Source organism: Periplaneta americana, chromosome 7, assembly GCF_040183065.1.
Source record: "Periplaneta americana isolate PAMFEO1 chromosome 7, P.americana_PAMFEO1_priV1, whole genome shotgun sequence".
NCBI classification, from domain to species: domain Eukaryota; kingdom Metazoa; phylum Arthropoda; class Insecta; order Blattodea; family Blattidae; genus Periplaneta; species Periplaneta americana.
Genome location: NC_091123.1, coordinates 57,193,707 through 57,209,407, shown reverse-complemented (window position 1 = coordinate 57,209,407; position 15,701 = coordinate 57,193,707). Strand labels below are relative to the sequence as shown.

The window sequence follows — 15,701 nt, the reverse complement described above, 5'->3', positions numbered from 1 at the left end:
ACCTGTATTACGCTTTTCTCAATTGGCATGACTACATAACATTCAATTTCTCTATTGCAGTGATCGTTATTCATCTATTTCGACTTCACAGTGTCTGAATAGGTTAAGTAGGCTACTCATAAATATACAATTATTAACATTTTGTGAGCGAATTTTAGGGATATATTATTTATATTTTTATTTTATTCACGAAATAGTCCTAATAAATGTCACTCGCTTCGCTCGTGGATTTATCGGCAAATCTCAGACCTCTTGTGACATTACTGTAGATAAATATTGATAATGTTAATGCACTAACAGAAAGGGGTAAACCAGAAGTTACTTCAAGGATAAAAAAAAAGTACTGATTGCGGTGCAGCATTTCTTATTTCGAAAGAAATAGTTTTGAAACCATCATCCAACCCTTCCAATGTTAAAGTTGACGTGATTGAGGCATTACGAGCTCTCATGTTGAATTACCTTGAGTTTACATTTACTGTGTTGAAATGTGTCTGGGTTCCTTATGGATCTGTTGATGCAGAAAGGTTTCTCTCAAAAATTTAATTGTTAGAGACCGTAGACGTAGAATGAAAGAAAATAATAGTCACTTCTGCTATACTTTCATTCCACAAGTAGAAACAGCAGATGTTACATATTATAAATAATGTGTTTTTCTCAGTGCTATAAAATTATGTTTAATTTTAATATATAGAATAAATTGGTGTATGAAATCTTTATCATTATTTTTATGGCTAATACGTAATATGGGGTTATTTTCCACGTAAAAATATCTTTCCAATTTATACGAAATTGTTATTTCTCTTACAACTAATTAGCGATAAAACGCGAAATATATTAATTTTATCACAATTTTTTTAAAATAATGCGAAATTCTGTGGTCTTTAGCCCTTGATGTAAGTTACTCGTCGACTGCAACACAAAGCAACTAAACAGTAAACTGCGGTACAGTAGTTCAACGGGGCACGCCGCTTTCTATAAGGCACAGTAGAGGGACTCTAGAAAGAGTTAATCTGAAATCACCTGCCTCTGTCCCATCGGACACTAAGTTTCGCTGCCTGTTAATAATAATAATAATAATAATAATAATAATAACATCATCATCATCATCCATTACGAACTAGGCTTAGTAGGCCTATGTCGGCCTCAACTAAAAGTCTTTTCATTGGTCTTCCCGGACGTCTCGAGTCAGTAGGAATATAAACTGATCATCTGTAGAAGGATTCTGTTCTTGTTCATCCTAGAATCTTGCTGCAACCAAGTGTTTTTGTAGTTTTGAATTCTTTCTTCAGATTTCACTTTTAATTCTTTTAAAACATACAGTACCGTCATTTCCCATAATTGTGGTCCTGGAACACAACTATGATCCACGATACAACTATTCAAAGAACATTGTAGAAGTAACATAGACCGTTCGTAGATAGCTGCAGTGACTTGACTTCAAACTGCAGTACAGCAAAAATATAGGTAAACGAAGTACTACGTTATGGAGTACAAAATTTGACTGGACCATAGTTGTGTTCCAGGACCATAGTTATGGGAAATGACGGTATTCATTTTTCTTACGGTCGAAAAGTGTGTAACCTGCTGTTTTACGGCAAAGCCTCATCTCAGCTGACTAATAATATATTTTTTTTTATCCTTTTGTTTCATCGTTGTGTAAATTTAGCAACTTCTCCTCTTTTCCTTCTATAATGTGTTAGGAGAAGTCTACGTTTAAACCACATCGTTTCGTTAGCATGCTTTCCAAGAATGAAATACGGAATAATGGTTAGCGCGTCTGACTATGTAACTAGCGGGCCAGGATTCAAATACAAGGTGAATGAAGTTGATCCGATAAAGTTTTCCCTAGATTTCCCTTAATCCACTCGAATGCGCACGTCAGGCAGAAAGCGATAGGTTTTCGGGTTAATTTCGCCGTCATTATCGGAATTTTCAGGCCCGAGACCCTCATGATGAACTCAAATTCGACCGGAATCTTCAACATAGATATTGATTAGGTTCTAAAATTTGACTGACTGTGACATGTATAATTTGGTGTCGGCAGGGAAAGTGTTTACAGTAACCAGCGCCGTGTCCTATCTCGGTCACGTTAACGGGGCAAGCAACCAAAGTCTGTCCAGCAAATTTTATGTAACTTAAACAACCTAGCCCGGTCTACTCTACACAACCTAAGTCGGTCCCTAATTCTGTTCTATCTAAGCATATTCTCCTTCCCATTTTTTTAACAGAAAAAAACTTAGTGCATGATAAACTATTACTGCAGTAAGCCTATCACTGTGCTTGCCAACAGCTGCGGAAGCATGTGGTTATTCGCTCTGGTTTCACTAATTTACAGTAGTTTATTTATCAAATTAAGGTCTATTAAGTGCTGACCACAAAATAACAGATGATATGAGTATGAAAACCACAGGTCGTAAATTGTTCACAGTAGCTTACGGGTAAAATCATTTTAATAATTCTAATTAATTTTATTTGCCCCTATAACATGATCTGCCATTAGAAAAGTTCAGGACAACGGACAGGGTTTGGAATTGAACGGGTTACATCAGCTTCTTGTCTATGCGGATGACGTGAATATGTTAGTTGATAATCCACAAACGATTAGAGAAAACACGGGAATTTTACTTCAAGCAAGTAAAGTGATAGGTTTGGAAGTAAATCCCGAAAAGACGAAGTATATGATTATGTCTCGTGACGGGAATATTGTACGAAATGGAAACATAAAAATTGGAGATTTATCCTTCGAAGAAGTTCAAAAAATCAAATATCCTGGATCAACAGTAACAAATATAAATGGCACTCGGGAGGAAATTAAACGCAGAATGAATATGGAAAATGCCTGTTATTATTCGGTTGAGGAACTTTTGTCATCTAGTCTGCTGTCAAAAAATCTGAAAGTTAAAATTTATAAAACAGTTATATTACCGGTTGCTCTGTATGGTTGTGAAACTTGGACTCTCACTTTGAAGAGGAACAGAGATTAAGGGTGTTTGAGAATAAGGTTCTTAGGAAAATATTTGGAGCTAAGAGGGATTAAGTTACAGGAGAATGGAGAAAGTTACACAACACAGAACTGCACGCATTGTATTCTTCACGTGACATAATTAACATTAAATCCAGACGTTCGAGATGGGCAGGGTATGTAGCACTTATGGGCGAATCCAGAAATGCATATAGAGTGTTAGTTGGGAGATCGGAGGGAAAAAGCCCTTTGGGGAGGCCGAGACGTAGATGGGAGGATAATATTAAAATGTATTTGAGGGAGGTGGGATATGATGATAGTGACTGGATTATTTTTGCACAGGACAGGGACCGAAGGCGCGCTTATGTGAGGGCGGCAATGAACCTCCGGGTTCCTTAAAAGTCATTTGTAAGTTTTTTTACTAGGTCATTTTACGACGCTGTATAAACATCTCAGGTTATTTAACGTCTGAATGAGATGAAGGTGATAATGCCGGTGAAATGAGTCCAGTACCGAAAGTTACCAAGCAGCTACCAAGAAAGTTATCTTAAGTGATAAAATACACATTGCAACAGAATTTAACTCGTATTTTACAAACATTGGCTTGGCTATTGTATTGTCTATAAAAAATAACAATTTCCTTAGCGATGTAACTGTAGTAAATGCTTGTATGTATCTTTACCCCGTAACAGATTATGAAATAATCAATATAGCAAAACTTAAAAAAAAAGAACAATGTATCACCTGGTCCTGATAACATAAGAGCTAAAATACTTAAGATGGTTATAAATTATATTGCCAAACCTCTAACTCATATTTTTAATTTATGTTGTCTAAATGGCAAATTCCCAAAAAAATAAAAACATGCAATTGTGAAACCTATTTTTAAAACAGGAGACAAAAGAAATATGAACAATTATAGACCAATATCATTACTTTCATGTATTTCAAAATTACTAGAAAAGTGTATTAAAGTTCGATTAATGAACTATCTTGATAAACATAATATATTAAGTGATAATCAATTTGGTTTTCGAACAAAATTCTGTACAGATAATGCAATTTATCAAGTTACTAAAAAAATTGTTAGAGAATTTGATCAAGGTAACAAATGTATTGGTATTTTCCTGGACATAAGAAAAGTATTTGATACAGTGAAACATGACATCTTAATTGAGAAATTAGACTTATTAGGAATCAAAGGTAATGCTTTAAACTTAATAAAATCGTATCTTAACGACAGAATTCAAATAATGAAAATGACAATTATTGAAGTGAACCGTTAATTATTAATATAAGTGTTCCCCAAGGCAGAGTTCTAGGCCCTATTCTATGACTTATTAAAAATTGACTTACAACAATACAATGGTGTTCACTATTCTTATGCAGATGACACAGTTTTACTTTTTTGTGGAAAAACCTGGCATGATGCATATAATAATTCAAATAATGGACTTAAATTAATAAAAAAAATGATTTGACATAAATTATCTTTCTATTAACGAAAATAAAACCATAATTATTCCATTCTCATTATCTGAAAAATGTAACAAACCTCCTACATCTATATTAAGTATTAAATTACATAATTCTGATTGTTGTCTTATACAGTGTAAATGTCCGATTATTAAAGGGTCCTCTGAAGTTAAGTATTTAGGCATAATTTTCGATAATCATTTAAAATGGAACCAACACATTAATTACCTTTGTAATAAATTACGTAAAATAGTATATTATTTTGTTTTATTGAGGAATTACTTGTCAATAAGTTTATTACGTACGATATATTTAACTTTATTTCAATCGGTAATTATGTATGGAATTATAGGATGGGGTAGCTCATTTAAGTCCAATTTTAATCCACTTTATCTATTACAGAAGAAAATAATTAAAATATGTTTTCATAAACCTATTGATTTTCCATCTCAAAATTTGTTTCTAGACTTTAATGTACTTAACGTAAGACAAATTTATTATATTGTATTAATAAAATTCATACATAAAAATCGAAATAATTTTGAATTGTATTCTCATAGTTATGAAACAAAAGGTATGAATTCTTTAAGATTGTTTGAACCAAAATGCAACACTGTTACAGTATTTAATCATAGTAGTAATTTAGGCCCAAGAATATATAACAAATTTATATTTAAATATCCTAATCTTGTCAATTCTAATAGTTCTAGTATTAAATTTAAAAAGTTATGTATGGATTTTATAAAAATTGCAAAATTTAAAATTTAAAATTATATACTATAATTGCAAATTGTATTGTATAATTATTAATTATAATTGTATTGTATAATTATTAATTTCAATTCAGGAATCCGCCCCTGAGCACGAGTTCTACTCTTTCAGGGGCGAGCTAAAGTTTCCCTGTATATTTTATAATTTATGTTACAATTATTAGCAAAATAATAAATAAATAAATAAATTAATTAAATAAATAAATAAATAAATAAATAAGTAAATAAATAAATAAGTAAATAAATAAATAAAAAAAAATAAATAAATAAATTGACAGACAGACAGACAGATAGATGGATAAATAAATTTGCTCAAATTGGGTTGAGGAAAAAACCCGGAAAAAACCTCAACCAGGTAACTTGCCCCGACCGGAATTCGAACCACCTGGTTTCGCGGCCAGACGCGCTAACCGTTACTCCACAGGTGTGGACTCCATTCGTAAGTAAGTCACTTATAACATGATCATTACGTGAAAGATAAGGTAGCAATAATTGCTTATTTAATACAGATTTCTTCTCCTGTAGTGATACTAAGTTTGTTGTTTTACTATAGCCTATTAGGTGTACAGTGCTGGCTTACGGCTAACATTCAAAGTTAGATGCTTTTATCGTTCTTTTTTTTTTTTTTTTTTTTTTTCTATATTCGGCTTCTATCGGTCGGTTTTAATTGGATTACCAAAAGCTGAAATTGAATCTCTGTCATGTTAAAACAGTAATTTACTTTGAAAAGTGTTTTATTAAGAATTTTGAATTTTACAAGAATGGTGGAACGTGTCTGAAAATGCGACTTCTTTGGGGCCGCAGTATCTAGTGCTTATTTCATTTAACGAGGAGTAACTAATACTTTCAAATCAAATCCCTTGTTTTCCTCTACTTTTATTATTTTGGAGAAATCTTCAGAACTTTCATAGCATGCTAATACCCAGTTCTGATGGTATCCGGAAAATAACTATTATACTATATAGGCCTACAGTATGTTGGTACGTAGGTTCCTTATTATATGAAGTAGGCTATTCGTGTACAATACCAGTAAAAAAGTAATCGGTCCAATTTTGCAGTCCTCCTCTATGTAAGCAACAAGTTTCGCAAGACTGTCCACAGTCTGATACAGCCGAACGCAACTTGAACGCTATGACCACACTGGTAGAAAAGGTGGGTAGAAGGGGTACGAAGGCAGTCGCTCTGAGGAGCTACAGTTCTGCAGGTCTGCTCTACACCTTAGGCCAGTGATGTCAAAGCAAGCGCATTTTTCTGACCTTGACGTCGTGCGCGGGCAGCAAGCACTAAGTATGGAAAGAGGAAGGGTTGTGTATACATATGAATAAGCAACCTGTTGTATTAAGAAAACAGTGGTGCACAAACTTCAAACGGAACGTGAAATTTTATGTCGTTATTTTTATATGGCTTCTTTCTGTTCAATATTATCTATATTGTCTGTAAAACAAAAGTACTAACACTGATTCCTTAATATTTCACTTGTATTTTAAATCTTAATAACATAATAGAGAGTTAAGAAGGAATATTCACTTAAATTCCATAGTAGTATAATATTATACTGTATTAAGTGGATGAAACACATCATTCATAAAGAAAGTGATATTCCAAAGAAAGAGATTGAGTATAACATGATAAGTTGGAATTTATATTGATGGTATCTTTAACCTTACAAAAGTAATCAATAAACTAATCAAAACAATATTACGGTACAAAGCAAAGTTACCTAGGTACTGTATCTGTTTTAAGTGTAACTAATATTACATAACAAAACTCTTATCGCATTATGCTTTTAAGGTGATATTTGTGAGCAACTTCCTATCATCAGAATATTAAATTATTTTCTCGAAATCTGCTGAAGCTATAGAGCTGACATTTTTACAACAATGGGCACGTATCTTTTGCTTATGATGTAAGAGTAGTTGCTTTGTTAATTCATTTCCTTACAAACAATTTCCATGCGAATATTTTCAAAATTTTCAATACACTATCTTCAGTAATACGTATATAACTTACGGTATATTATACTTACGAAAACATTCTGTAAGGCTACTAAATAAATAGGCCTATACCCGAAAATTTCACTTTTCTATACGAAAAGTTGAGAAAATATTTCTTTTGAATAAAAAAATCAAACTTATGAAAAATAAGCATTAAAATTAAAACTTACATTCTTATAATGCACTTATACTTCTCAGGCAAATCTAAAAATTAACATGGATACAGTTTTAATAAGTTCTCTTCCCTTTATCTATTGAATCAGTGCTGGCCATCCCTGAATATAGCTCGACCAAGCGGCATATACCATCTCTTTCGTCTGTCTCTTTCCTTTCCGCTGTAAAGCGCTCAGGCTCTCCTGGGCTCTAAAGCGCGCGCTTGCTCCTGTGGGCATCAATTGACATGCCTGCCTTAGGCCATGGGGTCGCATTAAAGTAATGTGAGGGAAAGAGGGGCCTCATCATGAAAAAGATTGAGGAACCCTGCACTAGACCAATCCAGTGGCTTACCTCTCCCTTGAATAAATTATTGCATTACCTTCTTTGGTAATTAGAAAGAACAATACATTAATAACGGATCCATCCGATAGTTTACGCTTCCAAGAAATATTCTGAGTAATTTATAACATAAGAATTTGTTAAACTTCTTTCGCTTCAGTCGTATAGACCTAGTTACAGTAGAAAGTGTATTGAGATTGTGTCGTCATTTCGTAAGTTCATCTTGTTGAGTATTAATTGGATACGAGAGTTCAAGTGTTATTCCTTTAACCGATGAACTTTAAATCCGAGGCATGATAATGTAATCGAATATTGTAACGCACAACAGTTTCTGTAAATTCAATCGAATGTACGCCAATTCGTATGCATAGTAAAGACAGTAATCATTCGAGATTATTCCTCATACGATTATTATTAATTGAAGACAGCGGAACGATAACATCTCGTTACTAAACATTATCTTTCCTGAAATGATTTTCCTGAATGGAATTAAATTACGATAAAGTATTTTCCCATTTATTCACAACGATGTAATTCATGGAATTCCTAAATACAAAGGTTAGGAGATGGCACTTCGTCATGATAACCTCTGACATAATAGATATAAGAACAAAATTTTATGACGAAAATTAGAATTACATGTAAATTATTACAATATTATCGTCGTTATTTTTACAAATCTCATATAATATTGCATAATAATTATAGACATTTCATAAACATAGCCGCGATGGTTACGGGGTTCGATCCTTGGCCAGGCCAATATGAAATTCTTGGTGGACAAAGTAGACATTGCATAGAGTTTTCTCGAGGTACTCTGAGGCGGACTGGTATACAATAAATATAAATTGGTGTTTCATTAATATGTCGCGTTTCCCATTGAAATTGACATTACACAGGGTTTTTCTCGGGGTACTCCCGTTTCCCTCTATCATTAACCAACATTTCACATTGCCTTCATTTAATTCAGCTTATTAAATTACATCTGTAAGCATCACCATCCAAATCATTACGCAGACCTTCTTGAGAAAAACATTCCGAAATTAAGATGATTGAAAAGAAGTGCTTCGATGTTGGGCTATGTTCAGAAAAAACTGTGAGCAGGTCGTATTTTGCACAATTGCAAGTGTTTGCATATGAATTTTCTTAACGAACTATAAACATAATTATAACGATTTTATTAACAAAAGTTTGGAGCCTGTAGCGAGCAAATGACACTGCTTGCTGTATAGACTAGTAGACTTATCTAATTTGTAATATAGTTAGTCCCATGGTTTTAATATGTTATGTTGTATAGGAAGAAACTTTACGATATTATTATATTGCGTAGTTAATCACTGATATGGTGAAATTAATTTCATTTTTCGTACTTATTCTTCAAGGTGGAAAAATTCAAATATCTTGGAGCAACAGTAACAAATACAAATACACTCGGGTGGAAATTAAACGCAGAATAAATATGGGAAATGCCTGTTATTATTCGGTTGAGAAGATTTGTCATCTATTCTGCTATAAAGTCTGAAAGTTAGAATTTATAAAACAGTTATATTACCGGTTGTTCTGTATGGTTGTGAAACTTGGACTCTCACTTTGAAAGAGGAACAGAGACTAAGGGTGTTTGAGAATAAGGTTCTTAGGAAAATATTTGGGGCAAAGAGGGATGAAGTTACAGGAGAATGGAGAAAGTTACACAACGCAGAACTGCGCACATTGTATTCTTCACCTGACATAATTAGGAACATTAAATCCAGATGTTTGAGATGGGCAGGGCATGTAGCACATATGGGCGAATCCAGAAATGCATAGAGAGTGTTATTTGGGAGGCCGGAGGGAAATAGACCTTTGGGGAGGCCGAGACGTAAATGGGAGGATAATATTAAAATGGATTTGAGGGAGGTGGGATATGATAGTAGGGAATGGATTAATCTTGCACAGGACAGGGACCGAAGGCGCGCTTATGTGAGGGCGACAATGAACCTGCGGGTTCCTTAAAAGTCATTTGTAAGTAAGTACTTATTCTTCAAGCTGTAGCGCCAAAAATTTTACTATGAAACACGGAGTACTATTAGAACCTACATTTTTTATTGTGAATTGTAAAAATTGCAAGAAAATCAAAGAAGTAAGATGCTGATTCAATTTTATGTACATATTTTATCTTGCTATAAATGTGTTTAAGAATTTAATTATTATTATTATTATTATTATTATTATTATTATTATTATTATTATTATTATTATTATTATTAGTATTATTAGTATTATTATTATTATTATTATTATTATTATTATTATTATTATTATTGTTGTTGTTATCATCTGATAATCTCAATTGCAATACATTAGTATGTACATAAACATTATAGGATATATTGAACTTCATCAAAGATACGTATTACAGGGACGCAGGAATTTCGTAAAAAGTATAACTTGCAGTAAAAATGATGTTTGTTGTACCTTAAGAATTATGATTTTCTTAGTACTTTATTTTTCTTTTTGTGTAGGATGAGCAAACCTTCGCTATTCCATCACTCGGTATAGTTGTCAGCTGGTGCGCTTGTGAAGGTAGGTGTTGTTATAACTAAGATTAGCAATTAAAATCGCTTTAAAGTCAAGTACAAACAATTTACGAAAAAGATACTGGGGGTGTAAAAGGGTGTGGGTCATTTCCCTTCCGCAGTAAATTTCCACAGGCAATTCCCTCCCGGTCGATTCAAGTCCTAAGATAATAATAACAACCCCTTTCCCTCCCGACTAAATTGTATTTAGAGATACAAGTACAGTAGCCCTCTTCCCTCCTGATTACTGTACACCAGCCATGGCGAAAATGTGACTCACGAGCAAATTGTGGCTCACAATGATAGCTGTGCATTTCCCTTGCTTCCTACCTTTCACAACCCCCACCCTCTCACTCACTGGAGTCAAACTCCGTTCCATTTGTATTTTTTCTGACCTGCGAGTGTCGTATCGTCGCAATGTCTGTCTCGAAACCATGTTCCTCTACAAAAACGAAAGTTTCAAGTAGGATGGGAGGACGCATTTTTTGCTGACAATATGATGAGAATATTAAATGTATGATTAGTTCACAAGTATTACGAGGAAAACGGGTGTATAACATAAAACGGCATTATAAGTTACCACATGTTACTGATGAAACATTAGTAGGTTAAGTGTTGTTGTTATCATTATTATTATTATTATTATCATTATTATCATTATTATCATTATTATTTTTATCACCAGGGTGGAAGCGCATTATCTAACGAAATTTATAAGCTTGTACTTGCTATTTGGGAAAAGGAAATTGTACCAGATCAATGGAAGGAGTCCATAATCGTACCTTTCTTTAAGAAGGGGGACAAGACTAACTGTAGTAACTTTCGAAGAATATCACTTTTGTTGACGTCGTACAAAATTTTGTCCAATATTCTTTTGAGAAGGTTAACTCCATATGTAGATGAAATTATCGGGGATCATCAGTGTGCTTTTAGGCGTAACAGATCAACTATTGACCAGATATTTTGTATTCGACAGATAATGGAGAAAAAATGGGAGTATAAGGGTACAGTGCATTAGTTACTCATAGATTTCAAAAAGGCATATGACTCAGTTAAGAGAGAAGTTTTATATGATATTCTTATGGAATTTGGTATTCCCAAGAAACTAGTTAGATTAATTAAAATGTGTCTCAGTGAAACGTACAGCAGAGTTCGTATAGGTCAGTTTCTGTCAGATGCGTTTCTAATTCACTGTGGGCTGAAGCAAGGAGATGCACTATCTCCTTTACTTTTTAACTTTGCTCTAGAGTATGCCATTAGGAAAGTCCAAGATAACAGAGAGGGTTTGGAATTGAATGGAATATTAAAATGGATTTGAGGGAGGTGGGATATGATGATAGAGACTGGATTAATCTTGCTCAGGATAGGGACCAATGGCGGGCTTATGTGAGGGCGGCAATGAACCTCCGGGTTCCTTAAAAGCCAGTAAGTAAGTATTATTATCATTATCTCTACGTCGATCCTTTTTCAGCAGATGTACGAATAATGAGGTTACATCTTCAATTTAAACTCACAGATTTACAATCTGATGTTAAATGAAAGCTAGATGTAAGGACTTGACAAATGTTCAACCTTTCAAATCTTTGCCCAAAAATAAATATCCAAAGCTTCGTTCTTTCGCTTGCTCTTCTGAAGCTATGTTCTGTACAACTTACGTTTGTGAAAAATTATTTTCAACAATTAAAATAGTAGAAACCAAATTTAGATCACGACTGACAGACAAATACCTTCGTGATCAACTATGACTGGCAGTAAGTGACATAATTCCTGATTTTGAAACTTTGTCGCAGAGACATTCTGAAGACAATTAATTTTAGGTTGTGATAATGTGTTCTATGTTTTCTTGTTCATTTCTTTCTTCGTTGTACGTACTAAACTTAGTTTGTAGCCTTGTACTGTATACAATTTTATTTAAGTGCTTGACGTACGGAAAATGAAAATCCGTTAATAAGTCAGACAGTTGCTTCACTTCCCCTTCGGGTGTCCGCCTTCCTTCATAGGTTACACAGTGGCTCGGCGCACGATAGCATTTTCGCCACGGCTGCTATACGCGGAGTAATATTACTTCGTGAACCCGCTGTGATCGATTTTTGTTTCTGCATGCGCTGTTCACTTCTAGCGCAATAGTTCCGTGCTTGCTTAGTACTAGTAGCAGTGTTTACATGTAGTGTAACAGTTATGTGGTTGATATAGTTACTACTATGACTGAGGTAACGAAAATTTTAAGTGAGAAGGGAAAGAATTTAATTTTGTATATTGGATTTAAGTTCAGTTTTCAGAAGACATTTATGTTCATCCATTTGTTGTTGTAAGATTATGTTGAATTCTGTACTTGAAGTCAGTTCATGGACCTCTTTCTACTTCTCGGCTTTAAGTTTTTCCGTTATGGCCATGATAAAGACCTCAAAAAGAATGTCTTTATTTTCATGTCTTTTTTTGTTGGAATATGACATTCGCTTGCTGTTTAGCAGCCACGTTAACTCGCGCTCTGTGAACTGCTGTTTACTTATCAAATGACGTCACAGAAGTTGTAAGGCGGCTCTAGTCATACAAATGTATGGTGAATTTTTATGAAACTGAAGTTACAAGAACTTGTTGCTTATATCCATTACACTATTAACTTGTAGCTTTGTAAATTTTATGAAACAGGCCCCAGATCTCTCCTATACAAAAAATTGTATTATTGCGTAAATGACTTCAGTCAGAGGGTGGTTAATGTGAGTTGTGCAGAATTTCAATGCGTGAGTAATAAATTAAAGTATACATTATTCCGTAAATGCTTTCTCTTAGTTACCTTTTACTTGTATTGTAGAATTAACTGAAATATCTGAAGATGAATGTCAAGTGTTTGGTATTTCCGTAGTCTGAATATTGAAGGAAATGAATAATCCATTCAAGGACGGATTGTAGAATGTAATCACAATCTACTATATACAGTCACGAAGCTTGAGTTTTGAGGGTGCTAGAAACAGTAGACTGTGACGGTACTATTTTGCATTGCCTGTAATGAGGCGATATTAGCGATCCTAGTGGTGAGCAACTATCCAATCTTTGCATATTTACTACGTATTGAGCTTCGCGACTGTATGGGCTATTCCATATGAAATCGATCAGTAAAAAACCTCGCATTTTTTTTAATTCTAATTTTTTCCCTACTTATACAAGGTGCTGAGGGGAGTGCATTTTCAAAAATATACTATCGAAAGTCAAACGGTTTTTGTATTATGAGTGACAAATTTAGAGTATTTTATAAAAACAAGCCTCTTTCAGCGCTCAGAACTCTGGAACCATTTACTGCAGAACATTGAACGAGAGCTTATTTTGAAGCTGACATTTGGTAGGTTATGTTAAGGAGTAATCCTTATTTTTATTGTACACAGAGAGACAGATAATCTGATTTTACTTACTTTTAGGCTTTTGGGCCATTTGTAAAAATGTAAAAAAATATTGAGAAAAAACCTTGCATTATTAAGAGGGATTCGGCATTGTTTGCTTAGTGGTATGGCAATAAGTTTCGAGGGTATTAAATAGATTATTTTCTCACGCCTAGACTTGAACGGCACAGTACCGCATGCACTGACTGAGAGCTGAAGATAAGGGAGCGTTGGGCGTCATTTTACTCCTGTGTTTATGAAAACCTGTGATAAAGCTAGCACAGCCATGACTGCTAGACGACACATCACGTGTTTGTCTCCTGGCCTTGCTTGTCTCGGCTAAGCTCCCGTCTCACAGTCAGCTGGTTAGTTCACGCGCTTACTATTTATTTTCTTTATTTGATATTTTCAATACTTTCTTATCAACATACCATCTGTAAAAAATATGTGTTTATTTGTATTTTCAATGCGGAATCTAACTACATATTTTAAAAATAGTTTTTCCTAGCCAAAAGCGTCTTAATGAGGAAAAGTCTAAATTTCTCCATTTCCATAAAAAGTAAGAAAATCTTTTTATATGTCAATATAAACTTTAATTTCTCAGCATCAAAATAAACAAAGATTTTGATCATTGGGTGAAAGGGTTTCGGAGCCAGAACAGTTTAAAGTTGTTAATTTTATGAAAATACGATACATTTTAAATATTATTAATTTAAACACTATTAAGTTCTGATGCCTCAAACTTTGCACAAAGCATTGTATCATAGTTCTCTACGTACAAAAAAAGTTTCATTGTATTTAGAAATTGTAAGGTCAATTTTCTCTATATTTCGGTCGATTTGAGATGGAATAGCTCGTATATACTAGACTGTGATGTAATCTTGTTAGAAGCCGTTCCACCGTAGTTGAAGCATGGCCTTGTCATCTCGCTCAGGTTACGCGGGCAGCAGCACTTGTCCACTGCGCATCCAAGGTCATGCTTCAATCATCTTGAACGGCTTCTATATTGTCTCATAAATGAGGGGCGGGTTATTTTGTGCTAGATAATACAAAAAAGTCGTGATACATTTTAACTGATGGCTTCCCACATGATATAATTAGGGTTCTATCTCCGACACATCATCTTAATTTTATGACTTTGGAATAGATTTCCTTCGAGTACTATTAAGCCTAGTTTATCCTATAATTACGTTCAACATTTTGTCTTGTTATCGGCTCATGGGCTTGGAATAACCTTTTTTTTTCTTTTTCACGTTCTACAATTATTTATGGATAAGGTGAGCCATCTGTTCTGAATTCTTAGTAAAACTTTCCATTTCTTTCCAGTGTATCACGTTTCAAATTATCTGTATTTAAACGCTAATATACACAGTGATTTATACAAAACTAACACATTTCTTTCTTCATTTCAACAAGAATAATGTTACTGGCCGCTCGTTAGAGGACTCTGTTGTCAATACCATTGATTTCGTGTGTAACGTTCTGCTTCATATCGTTCAAGTCTGAGGGCGTATGGTATAAACTCTGTCCTTTGAGAAACTCTCTAGGAAAAAGTTCGATGATGTCAAATCCGGAGATGTCGATGGCCATAGGTTCTTGGAAATTATCTAATCGTCAAAGAAACGTTCAATTAACTCGATAGATTCATTTGATGTATGATATGTGACGCCGTCTTGTTGAAAATATCTACATTGTCCAGTTGCTCTACAAACTCCATGAAAATGCGATGGTACTCTCCAGTGTTCAGTCTAGTCGAAAAAAAAAATTGGTTCCACTATTCTCTGTCCGGAGATTGCGCACCAAATTCCGACTTTGCTCGGTGCATAGTTGCTTCGTGAATGACATGTGGACTTTGGAGGGTCCTGAAGCGTGTGTTCTGTGAGAACATAGACGCGTAAATGGAACTTATGTACCAATCTAATATATTTCTTTTTAATTTTATGTGAGTGCTACATTAATATCATCACAGTCTAGTATATACAGTCACGAAACTTGAGGTGATTTTCTTGCATTTCTCGCAATACACTGCTCCAAGCGGTTAGCAACAGAGAGTACTAGGAACAATAGACTGTGCC

General features: G+C 34.1%; 2 long non-coding RNA genes across 2 annotated transcripts in view; one reads left to right on the top strand and one right to left on the bottom strand.

Moving 5' to 3' along the window:
• The window catches only part of LOC138703120 (uncharacterized), a 131,981-nt gene that overhangs the window by 15,141 nt on the left and 101,139 nt on the right, over window positions 1-15,701 (top strand). Inside the window, exon 2 of the long non-coding RNA XR_011332973.1 lies at window positions 10,199-10,259. This is a non-coding gene — a long non-coding RNA (uncharacterized lncRNA). The remainder of the gene's footprint in view (window positions 1-10,198; window positions 10,260-15,701) is intronic.
• Window positions 1-15,701, bottom strand: part of LOC138703118 (uncharacterized) — a 169,012-nt gene that overhangs the window by 59,180 nt on the left and 94,131 nt on the right. The gene's annotated exons all lie outside the window — the stretch shown is intronic.